A 13,637-nucleotide genomic window follows, 5' to 3' on the forward strand; every position below is an offset into this window, starting at 1 on the left:
CAAGTGACGAAACTCAATATATACAACAATATCTAATATATAAGAGGAGGAAACTCTTACAAGGATGTGTCATAATTGACCCAGGATGACCAGGTGGTTAAGACACACGACTCGTAATCCGAGAGTCGCAGTTTCGAAACCAAATATGCTCGCCCTTTCAGCCGTGGGGGCGTTAGAATATGATGGTCAATTCCATTATTTGTTGGTAAAAGAGTAGCCCACGAGTTGGCTGTGGGTGGTGATGATTAACTGCCTTCCCTCTAGCCTTACACTGCTAAATTAGGGACGGCTGGTGCAGATAACCCTCGTATAGCTTTGCGCGAAATTTAAAACAAACCAAACCTTTGTCATAAATATTTGTGACAAGAGTAAATGAAGTAATGTACATAGAATGATCTAAACTTATATTTTCTGTACTAAAATTTGATAATTAAATAACTGTGTGTGTGTTTTTCGTATAGCAAAGTCACAAAGGGCTATCTGCTCAGCCCACCGAGGGGAATCGATCCGCTGATTTTAACGTTGTAAATCCGAAGACATACCGCTGTACTAGCGGGGAGTGATTAAATAACTAAAGAAATACTACCATACAGTTTTTAACGTCTCGTAACATTTTGAAAACAATTTTTTGTGTATTGATTACTTAAGATTATTATTCTAAATATTTACTTTAGTTGGTTGAAATCAGAGTTTATCTCACTTTGAAATATATAAAAAATAGTTGTATTTGGTGTCTAAATACTAAGTTAAATTTTCCAATTTGATTTTTTGAATAACGTGCTTTTATTAGTTCAAAGATAGTTTTATTGATCAAAGAACTGTTTCAGAGTGTTGTATAAAATTGCATATCATTACTGAGCTTTTTAAGAGTATTCACAATTCACGGTTTCTGACGAACACTAAATTTTTTTTAACCCTAATTTACATGTGAATTGATTGGAAGCCGAGCAATTTAGTTCCAAGAATAACACTTATTTGACGATGAAAGGCAGCGTATCACTGAATCGTTCAGATTAGTAAACGCCTTGTAAGCAAAGCTATAGAATTAGACTGATAACCACCAATTCAGCAGTCTTTAAATAACAAATACCTTTTCTTGTTGGGTGTATATAGTTATATCCGATTTACGCTAATAGAATTTTTGGAAAATAGCCTGAGATTTTTATTTATGAATATCTTTCCCTGGTGGAAGTAGAGATAACATTATTTTTACAAACGTTACAAGTTTGTTTGTTTGTGGTTAAACCATTTTAATGTATAATATATTTGTGATTAGTTACAAAGCTACCTCTTCTCTGCCCACCACGGGTATCGAAACAGTTGTATGTTCGCATACACACTGCTGTGCCACTGTTTGTTTATTTTCATCAAATAAGCCGTAGAATGTACTAATGATTTTTGTTGTACTTGTTGTTATGAATTAAGCACGAAGCTACACAATGGGCTATCTGTGCTATGCCCACCACGGGTATCGAAACCCGGTTTTTAGCTTTGTAAGTCCGCAGCCATACCGCTGAGCCACTGGGGGACTCTGATTTTGTCGTAAGAAGAATATTAAATGACATTGTACGTCTTTTATGACTTAAGCCCCAAATGCGTTCTGTCAAATATTTCTGAGGTATAAGATATACAGTCTTTTTTGGGACCTGTACTGTTTCTTCAAAGTTTTTCCATTTGGTATTACTAATAAAACATGCATACATGGGCTTAATACAATCACACTTATTTTTTATGTCGAGATACTACAATGTAACTATCGATTTCGAAATATTATAGTCAATGCTTGAATGAATAAATCTAAACATTGACTTCGAGGATTAGATATGGATTTCAAAGACATTTGTGAACAGTTGTGATTTAACACAAAGTATATACATTACTTGTTTGACCTTAACCACAAAGTATATACGTTACTTGTTTCACCTTAACCACAAAGTACATACGTTACTTGTTTGACCTTAACCACAAAGTATATACGTTACTTGTTTGACCTTAACCACAAAGTATATACGTTACTTGTTTCACCTTAACCACAAAGTACATACGTTACTTGTTTGACCTTAACCACAAAGTATATACGTTACTTGTTTGACCTTAACCACAAAGTATATACGTTACTTGTTTGACCTGAAGCATTAATTTCCTCTTTACCAAATAAGTATTATTTGTTTGTTTGTTTCTGAATTTCGCGCAAAGCTACACGAGGACTATCTGCGCTAGCCGTCTTTAATTTAGCAGTGTGAGACTAGAGGGAAGACAACTAGTCATCACCACCCATCGCCAACTCTTGAGATACTCTTTTGCCAACGAATAGTGGGATTGACTATAGCATTATAATGCCTCCACGGCTGACAGAGCGAGCACGCTTGATGTAACAGGGATTCGAACCAGCGATCCTCAAATTACGAGTCGAACTCACTAACCACCTGGCCATGCCGGTCCTCAAAACAAATAGGAACTGAATATAATCAACCATCCATCGGAACAGACTAATAACACTGCACAACAATGTTTTTTTGAAAAGTTTCCCTTCCTGAAAAGTTTTGCTGATTGTGACAGACATCTGGTGGGTATGCACAATATAGTTTTGGTTTTGCTTCATCACGTAGAAACTCTGAGAAATAGACAGTTAACTGTTTACCGGGAATAACGTATTTAATTGCGTTTATGTTTCTAATACGCTGTTAAGTTCAACATAATTAAAAGTGTTTTGTTCCTGATTTTCGTTTGTATTCAATGTCCGGTGCATCACGTTGCAGTCAGTGTTCAACAGTAGTCAGCAAGCACTGACGGAGTTTAATTGCCCTGATATCGTTTTCCTGTTGTAGCAATGTCCTGGTGAAACCTTTCACCGTGTTCGACGCTGACAGCACCGAGATTTGCGGGGAAGAAGTCCAAGTGTGAGTGGAGGAAATGAATCTTGAGTGACATGCTGCATTTCATTGTTTTGTATGCTTTGAGAAGTTTGTCTACCAGCTGAATGTAATGTGGGGCTCTGTAATTGTCAACAACGTCTTTTCCGGCCCATCCAACAGATCTTCGAACCGCTTGTCACTCATAACATGTGTGATCTGAGGGCCAACAAAAATGACCCCTTTGATCTTGGCCACAGTTATTCTTGGGAACATCTGTCTTAAATAACGAAAACCTTCACCTTCTTTGTTCATTGCTTTCATAAAATTCTTCATAAGTCCCAATTTTATGTGAAGAGGAGGCAAAAAAATCTTTGTCGGGTCGACAAGCGGTTCATGCGCCACATTTTTCTGTCCTGGAACTAACTTTTTACAGAGTGGTCAGCTCTGTCTAGAATAATGTGACTCATTGGCACGACTGTCCTATTCACAGATGAAACAACAGTACTTTGTATAGCCGAGCTGCAGTCCCAGTAACAGAGCAACGACTTTCAGATCTCCACAGATATTCCAGTTGTACTTGCTGTACTGGATGTGCTTCAGCAACATTTTCATGTTCTTGTAGGCTTTTTTCATGTGTGCTGTACAGCCAACAGGTATTGAAGGGTGAACGTTGTCATTGTGTAACAGAACAGCTTTGAGGCTTAACATTGATGAATCAATAAAGAGACGCCACTCTTGCGGGTCATGGTCACAACCCAAAGCAGAGAACAATCCTTCGATGTCAACACAGAAACAGAGACTGTCAACTTGTGCAAATAATTTGGTTAAATCATCAGAAATTTTTGTACCTGATGACAACAAACAGTTTGACTTTTGCTTTTGACAAAATCTAATTGTGTAACTTTTCATTTTCTGAAGTTTCATTGTATTTTTGTTTATGTAATTTAGTGACACATTCAATCGACAATTTGTTTGCAAATTAATTGTTATAGTATTTCGTATTTATTCACATTATGTGTAGTTAATTTTTCGATGAAGTCCCGATACGGTTTTGGAGCTAACAATCCTGAACTCGTTAGTGGAATTCAGCTACTTTTGTGGGTGTACTTACCTATATCGCATGTTCCTACTTATTTGTATTCTCTGGAGTGTAATAAAGTATAAGTTTTTAGGTTATTAAGTAATCAGCTGGTACTGTGTAATTTTATTCAAATATCTTTTGTATTCAGTAACCAAACTCGTTATTGTCCTTAATGTAACAAAGAATTGATTTATTCTGGTTAAAAAGTTAGCATACAGGATCACCTACAAAAGTTGTAATGTTTTTCCTCAGGAGAATAACGAAGATTAGCTGAATGCGAAAGTGTTCGAGTTTTGGGTTTCATTTGAAAACATTACAAAAATGTGATATATCATATTTGAAAATGAAAATGTATTTAATATATTTTAAAGACCTTATAAAATAATTTATTTGGCTTTATAGCTATTTTAAGTAGGAAAGAAATATACCACTAAACACAACTTGTTTGTAAATAATCTAAGGAATCTTGACAAAGAAATATGAAAAATTAACTTAATCAACGAGTTAGCAACAGCAGAAAATTTTGATTGTGCTATGATTGATTGAAAGATCATTTTAAATCATCACGTATTATTCAAATGTTTAAATCTCAATTACAGATCTGAATCACATTACAGATCTGACCAACTGGATCATATATCTTGCTTTGAAAATCAAGAATCTTGTATCACAAAACTTCACGAAAATGTTCGAGTTCACAGAACAATCAATGTCTAAAAATTGTGATTATTTGAGAAACCTTCTATAATAACAACTATATACCAGTGGTTGAGGGAATGAAAGACGCTGGACTTCAGATATAAAGCTATGGGGACAAAAGGTTTCATTGATAAGACTAAACTTTGTACAGACATGTAATTTATATTATATGTGTAGAGTTCTGAATTTTGTTCTCTCTTAAACAATGACTCTATATTAATCTTTGATTATAAATGTACATAAAATTATTCTTACTAATGTATTATTATGAATTATTGTTGAGCAGATAAGCAGTTTATGATATTACGAAATGAATAGTAAGCCAATGTATCATTGGCCTTACACTGCTAAATTAGGGACAGCTAACGCAGATAGCTCTTGTGTAGCTTTGTGCGAAATTCAAAAACAAACAAACCAAATCGCTTATGTCATAAGAATTTATGGTTGAATAATGAAAAAATGATATATATATCTTTTTTTTTTCAGTTGGATTTGAATGAACTCTTGAATTATTTCTGGTACCGACCGTGAAAACGTTTGGAGAAAGGGTTAAATGTACATATTTATATGTACATTTGAAAATTCGGGAAAACATATATTACTGTTCAATAAACAGTGCTGTAACTATGGTTTGAAACGCCACTAAAATACAGTTATATCAACCCAGAATTTAGGTATTCAAAGTGGGTTACTAAAATGTACTTTGGGGAAAACGTAAAGTGATATGTAAGAGAAATGTTTTATACATTAATAGCTACAATCAAATACTTTAAAACTTGTCAAATTAAAACAAAACAAAGACTTCACTTGGTTTAATTATTTAAAATACAGAAAGTTTAAATATACATATTGTAACTTTAATGTAATAAATTTGACACGAGAATGTAAGTAAATGCTCTTGTTTTCTCACTAACTTTTCCATTTAAAGTATTAATCTTATAATTGTAAATGTTTATTTAACACATTCTTCAAGGTTTATTGACAGTCATTAGCGCTCGACCACACATATATCCTTTCCTATGAATTATATCAACTTATGTTTTATTTGTTTACTTTTATCAAGACAAATGTGTAATTATGAATAATTAAATTTTAAAAAAGTCATTATTTATTACTATTTAAAATAAACATTAATATTCACACTTTTTGGAATTTTGTTTCCCTAGTATGGTGAAGACATAAAATTAAATTTTCTATACCACAGCTTTCAAAATTAGGATATCAAATATTTTTTCTGAAATAAAGATGTAACACCTTCATTAATATGTAACAGTAATATGTTTTCTGTTTTTCTACCATACATGTTTCGGTGGGGTAATAATATGAAGAAAAACTATAACGTAACAGTGCGTTTAGTCCAAACATTTATTTCCATATTTCATAAGAGTTTTATTTTCGATCGCTAGATGGAAGCACAAAACGTTCTTATGTAACAACATTTTGGAACATTTCATTTGCACAAACATGATATCTGACAAAATAATTTCATCATATATTTAAAAGATTAAGAATTATCTAAACCAATATTAAAGTTATCAAATAATTTAATTACTTTTTTCAAATTATAGGCTTGTGTACATGTTATTGATACCTGAGTTTAATAACGCCATTTTCTCAATTATCAAATCCATACATTATATAATTGTCCTCCTTCTTTCACTTTTTAATTATGGACCTAGCTTCGAGCTGTATAAGTGTACGACGATGGCTGTTTCATCAACATATTCGTACTTATGAGTATAGTTTTTAATAGACTGTTTTACATATCTGGTTATTGTTTTATCTTACTTTTCATGTTTGATCATGTTCGTTGGTCTAGTAGGACTTTTGAAGTGTTTCTATCGTCTTCCTTGAAGTCTAAGGTGGGAGACTAATGTGGTCTGTAAATTTTCTTGTATTCTCGATCTTACTACCTGGTTACATTCTCTCCTTCCTGAAGACTGAGCTCGATAAAGGGTCTCCAGCATATGAGAACTGATTACATATGTGATTACAGTTGTTACTTTTACACAGAATCTCCTTCACACCATTGTAAAAGTTTTAAAACTAATGGACGTGTCCTCTATAGAATATCATTTTCTTCACATAGTCCATTGTACAGTGATGATCAATTATTATTCTAGCATGACACACATGTGAGGAGATGTAGTCCAGTGGATTATTTCTCTAAGGATTTTGTGACACTAAAGTACCCTTGTTGTCTAATATGAAATTAACGAAAGTGTAAAAATATTAAACTCTTTAGGTTAGAAAAGGTTATATTACTTAAAATGAATAATAATATCATGAAATTTTTTCATTAGGCACACACACGAGCAGCTGGGAGTAGTTTGAGGGTAATGTAATTCGACAATGTAACAATTTCCCAAATTGTTTGCAACTTATAATGTGGTGAATAATAGTTAGACACGGTTCAAAGGTCACTAATGAAGTAATATTCAAAAATAAATAGCTGTATACTATTAACAGTTTAAGGCCACTTAGGATAAACAAATGTAGTTTCATGCTAACAATTTGAAATGATGCTATAATCAGAAAAAAAAAAAAAAAAAGATTTATTTTGATTTCTTTTTGGTGTTTACAAGGTCAATCAAATTGATCCAATAGAATTGAGGTTAAGAGAATAACGGATTAATGATAGAGTTTTGGTGAAACAGCGTGTGTAATGAAGTTTGGTTTTAAAGATTACGCAAATGAAGTTTGAAATAAACAAAAGTACTTTTAACCAAAGCATAAAAATCACTTTTAACTTAAACTAGTAAAAAAAGACAGTTTATCAAACGACATGCATTTTATAGTTTATTAAAAATACTTCATTATAAACCTAATATTTTGTATGTAAAAGACTTGTGGTGTTTAGTGAAAGCCTTTAACATTTTGCGAACACACATAAACACTACATTAAAAGTTACGAACATCACAACTATAATAAGTACAAAGTAAACATGTGGTCAATCAGTTCGAACAAACTCGTATAAAGACAATTAACAAACCATCATTAGCTGCAGGAGTACCTTATGAGCCAATGTTAAAAGATCAAGAGTTAAAATAGGAAGTTGGTATAATTCAAAACCTTCTCTTTATATCAGTTTTAGGTAGAAACTTCACCTGAGTTTATATAGTTTCAATGGTGACAAACAATATTTTTCGTTCCATTCCTTCACAGCAAGTGCTAGTGCATTCTCGAACATATATAAGATGTTTGTGTGCTCTCCCCCACACTGTGTATATGTTGTGTTATAGAAAACTTAATAAAGTTTTTTGCCGTAAAAACGCGACACCGTCTATGAATGTAACTAAGGTGAACTTAATAAGTGCTCAATATCAGCAGTAATGTGGATGGGGGCTGCCAACCCCCATTAATATGTCCCTTGTTTCAAATTATCATCTAACAAAGTTTTTCTGAGATTGGCCTAACGAGATAGGAGTAATTAAATAACGGACAAGCAGACAGACAGACATATTTTTGTGCTATGAGTGTGTATGTACAGAATAATATATGTATCTTAAATCCTTCTGTATCAAGCTCCATACCAGATAAAGCAATATTATTTTTCAGTTACAGCAAACAAATATTACTTAAGATCTTACAAGTTTTGAAAAAAAAAATGGAAGTTATAAAATATTTGCAGAAAATATTTTGATTATTCTGAACGAGACGAAATCTAGATGAAAAGAATCCAGTATAAACGCTTAACTTATTTCGTTTTGTTGTTATCACCGAGATGTGAAGAGAATGTTGTTTCTTTCAGTGTATCGTAAGGTAGAGTAGACATAGTAACTTTGAGGAATTTAATGGATTGCAACTGACTGTGTTAACTGCAAAGGGAGACAACGTGTAGATTTCTATATTGTGGTCTTCTTGAATTATTCTTATTGGAGCCTAGTTGTTGTCTCAATGCAGCAGTTTTAGTTTCCAGATACTTGTAAAATTGAAGTGGGAGATGAACCAAAGAATTATTTCCAAATTCAGAAAGGACTGTCATTTGATCCGCGTAACATAGCTTGTATTTTTGAGAAACTGATGGTTATATTAGTAGATTTTGTAAGCAATATCCAGAAAATAATATCAGCCACATCACTGAAAAAAAAATATTTCACAGTTTCGTAGCTGTTCCAGCTGAGCTGGTGCTAAAGGAAACCTATCTTAATGTAGTTTATTTCTGATAAGTTTGGTAAGGAACCCTTAGAGAAAGCTAAAGAGATAAGGAAGCAATATCAACAGTAGGTTATTTACAAAGTTGCACACACTGACGTTACTTAACATATGTCATATTGTGCAACTAAATAACAGTTAGACTAGAACTGCCCTAGAGCCGTAATTGGCTGTGGCTAGAGAGGTTAAAGGTTCGAGTCGTAATAAAATTGAACACCTCAGCACTTTCTGCCATAAGTACGTTTTAAACGTTATGGTCAACCTCATTATTTGGCTGAAGTATGAGCTAAACCTCTTGTGGTGATGGATGCTTCAGACTAGTTACCACGTAATGATCAAACTAGTTACCACGTAATGGTCAACCTCGTTAGTTGGATAAAGTACGAGCTAAATCTCTTGTTGTGATGGATGCTTCAGACTAGTTACCACGTAATGATCAAACTAGTTACCACGTAATGGTCAACCTCGTTAGTTGGATAAAGTACGAGCTAAATCTCTTGTTGTGATGGATGCTTCAGACTAGTTACCACGTAATGATCAAACTAGTTACCACGTAATGGTCAACCTCGTTAGTTGGATAAAGTACGAGCTAAATCTCTTGTTGTGATGGATGCTTTAAACTAGTTACCACGTAATGATCAAACTAGTTACCACGTAATGGTCAACCTCGTTAGTTGGATAAAGTACGAGCTAAATCTCTTGTTGTGATGGATGCTTTAGACTAGTTACCACGTAATGATCAAACTAGTTACCAGTAATGGTCAACCTCGTTAGTTGGATAAAGTACGAGCTAAACCTCTTGTTGTGATGGATGCTTCAGACTAGTTACCACGTAATGATCAACCTCGTTAGTTGGATAAAGTACGAGCTAAACCTCTTGTGGTGATGGATGCTTCAGACTAGTTACCACGTAATGATCAAACTAGTTACCACGTAATGGTCAACCTCGTTAGTTGGATAAAGTACGAGCTAAATCTCTTGTTGTGATGGATGCTTCAGACTAGTTACCACGTAATGATCAAACTAGTTACCACGTAATGGTCAACCTCGTTAGTTGGATAAAGTACGAGCTAAATCTCTTGTTGTGATGGATGCTTTAGACTAGTTACCACGTAATGATCAAACTAGTTACCAGTAATGGTCAACCTCGTTAGTTGGATAAAGTACGAGCTAAACCTCTTGTGGTGATGGATGCTTCAGACTAGTTACCACGTAATGATCAAACTAGTTACCACGTAATGGTCAACCTCGTTAGTTGGATAAAGTACGAGCTAAACCTCTTGTGGTGATGGATGCTTCAGACTAGTTACCACGTAATGGTCAACCTCGTTAGTTGGATAAAGTACGAGCCAAACCTCTTGTTGTGATGGATGATTTAGACTAGTTACCAGTAATGGTCAACCTCATTAATTGGCTAAAGTACGAGCTAAACCTCTTGAGATGATGGATGCTTCACACTAGTTACCACGTTTTGGTCAATAGTTCAAAATTAAGGATGGCTGTTTGAACCATAGGAGCCATGTTGCAAATTGCACTATAACTCATAAATTTTCCATCAGAGGATTGTCTTCGTTATTTTCGTATTTGCTTATTTTTATTCAACTTTACTTCTTTCAACTTTTTTTCATTTCTTATTTTAAAATTGCCCGCCCAGTGGCACAGAGTTATGTTTGCAGACTTAACAGTTATAAACTGGTCTTCGATACTCGTAATGGGCAGAGTATAGATAGTCCATTGTGTAGCCTTGAGCTTAATCACAAACGAACAAACATATCTTTTAGTTTTATTTTATTAAGCTGTGTATTATTTTAGATCAGTTGTTGTTCAGTTTAATACTATTTAATTTTTCGGCTGATGAAACATTTATTTATTGAAGTTTGATTTTTGTCCATAACTAAGCGTAATCTTGGAGGGTAATTAATTGAAACATCGACTACGTTAAATACTTAAACTCTGCTCTTTTAAAAGTAATTTTGTAAGGTTTAAATCTAATAAGGCTTTAATGTAAGTCTTTATCCTTTAATAAGTAGCAAAATAAAATATGTTTTATAAACAGGATACAAGAGTTCTGAAATTGATTTAACCCTTGCTTCAGGCTAAAATTATACAGAGCTTGGCTAAACAAAAGGTCTTGTTTTATCTTTACCAGGCCTCTATGTTATTTCTTCCTTTGGGATAGGGTCATTACCAAAAAAGAGATGGTTTGTACAAACCGGTTGTTACATGAACTCATCTTGAACATGTTTAATAAGAATGACCACTGATTTAAATGTAGAATACTACACTAGGACTTTTGTCAGTCTTGAGAAGAACAATATAAATAGAGTGTTTTCTACCTTTGTAGCATGAAAAGTGTTTATTCCAAACCTATATCGAAAGTAAGATATTCGTAAATCAATATTCGACCAAGTGTTATCGGTTTAAAATAAACGACAAAGTAAACTCTTTGTGAATAGATAAATATTTATATTTATTTTACCATTAATACGTTGGCCTTTGAGTTTCATTTTATGTTTCATATATATTTCAGCCAATTATGTTCAGCAGTATTATTCGAATAATTTCGAACGTATCTACTGCGCACTTGATATTTGCTTGTTAGCTACAGTTCTGCCAGGAAATACTCAGCAATCAGCAGCGAATGTAAACAGTATATTTGACGACTAACTTATTTAAGTGCTGCCATCTTGTAACAAAACTCCAATAATATATGCATATTATTTCTCTAATTAAATTATACGGCACATTTAGCAGGAATTTCTAAACGCAAAAAAAAATTACAATTTCACAATTATTCTTATGCATAAAAGTTTGTTCACATGTTTTACGTTACTAGTAACATATTTCAATGTGTACAACTTATCCTTCAGTTATTGTTTATACAGTTTTTTGTAAATGAGGACATTTCTTCATTGTGTTTTTATAGTGTTTAACAATATATGCTACTTTAAGGCAACGTTATGAAACTTTCTGATGAAGAAATAGGCGTGGAGTTTTCACGTAGTTTCTGGTTCATACCACATCATCAGGTGTTTCTCATAAACATAAACCAAGGTTTTCAAGGTCAAACGTGCTCTATCAAAGGCGAAAAGTTGGAAAACATACAGCAAAATCTGACTGTAGGGTGGAAAACGTACTGAAATTGTACTTACACTTACGTTTTAAAGACTAAAACAAATGAATATAAATTTAAACGAACTGTAATACACAAATATAAACAAGAATCTGGCAGAACAGGAAGCAGTGCAAAGCAACGACCAAACTGTTTCAACGTGTCTGCCAATACTTTGCCACGAAGTACCATTATGAAATATACGAGTGTAATAAACAACTTCTATTTTCTAGTCACACGAAACACACGTGCATTAGAAATAGTCCAATTTTTTATATATAATTTTTGGTCAGTATAGTGAAAATGTATAATTCAGAATATCGTTGCACATCTGTTGACATTCAAACAGATATATGAATATAAAGAGAAATCTGATAAACTCATTTTCGTTGTATTTGATATGAAATTAAACTTCTTACCTTATTTTTGTGAAATATTTTATATGAATTTTCTCTTTTTTACAGATGTCTCATTCGTTTAGAAGCTTCATTTCTTTATGATGCTAATTTCTTTTATCTAACATTAATGGCTACTGTTAAATACCTCAATTGTTAACCCTAAAATCGTTAGCTGATCGTACAGAAATTAACACACTCTGGTGGAAACTTTGAACAAAAGAAAATTCGTTAAACCAATTTCGGTTAGCTTTAATAATTCAGTTTGTGTTGACAAAAGGAATCCTCACAGTAACGTATATTTTGATTTTCAACATGCTGAAGACATCGAAAGCACCTTACTTACTTAGTAGAAACAACAAAGTATGTTTTATCAGCTATTTCCTACATGTAATGTTCAATGGTTTGAATTTAATAAATCAAACCTAAGTTTGTCAATAACTACACGACAACGGAAGACGTTATATCAGTTTTTGTCCTCTTCGTAATTTCAATAGGAACCTCATCCTGACAGCATGTACCTTGTTTGTATTTCATGAACAAGTCACATCTTTAGGCCTCACACTTAACAACTGACACTAGGGTTAAATTGGCTTTCGGGATTTAATCAGCGTATGTTGACGAACTGTGCACTGAAACCGAGTCTTCGTTAAGTAACAGTTCTTGTAAAAGACAATGGAATTACACTAACGTCCTGACAAAAACGTGTCATAGAATTAATTTGTATACGACGATTTCTCTACAGAAAATCATCGAATACAAAAGTTGTATCGTTCTAAAGTTCCATTGAAACATTATAAGTTGATCTTTCTTCGTTTATTGTGTTTATTTGTTATTGTTGTTTATTTTGAATTTCGCGCAAAGCTACACGGGGGCTATCAGTGCTAGCCGTTCTAATTTAGCAGTGTAAGACTAGAGGGAAGGCAGCTAGTCACCACCACCCACCGCCAACCCTTGGGCTACTTTTTTTGCCAATGAATAGTGGGATTAACCGTCACATTATAACGCCCCCACGGCTAAAAGGGCGAGCATGTTTGGTGCGATCGGGATTCGAACCCGTGACCCTCAGATTACAAGTCGAACACACCTGGCCATGTGGGGCGAACATTTATGAAAAGCTCAGTTTTACACTTTCTGACTAAAACAATACGACATTTCCTCTATTCACTCTTGTTTTATTTCCCAACCACAAATCAATAAACCTAACAAAATTTATCAATGCGTAACAACTTTCTGTTTCATATCCAATACCATAGTCATGGGCTTACATTAATTAAACTCACACGAAAGACAATTCAGTAAATAAGTTGAATTAAACAAGGCTTAACTTGGCTTTATT

This window comes from Tachypleus tridentatus, chromosome 12 (genome assembly GCF_004210375.1).
Source record: "Tachypleus tridentatus isolate NWPU-2018 chromosome 12, ASM421037v1, whole genome shotgun sequence".
In the NCBI taxonomy this organism is placed as follows: Eukaryota; Metazoa; Arthropoda; class Merostomata; order Xiphosura; family Limulidae; genus Tachypleus; species Tachypleus tridentatus.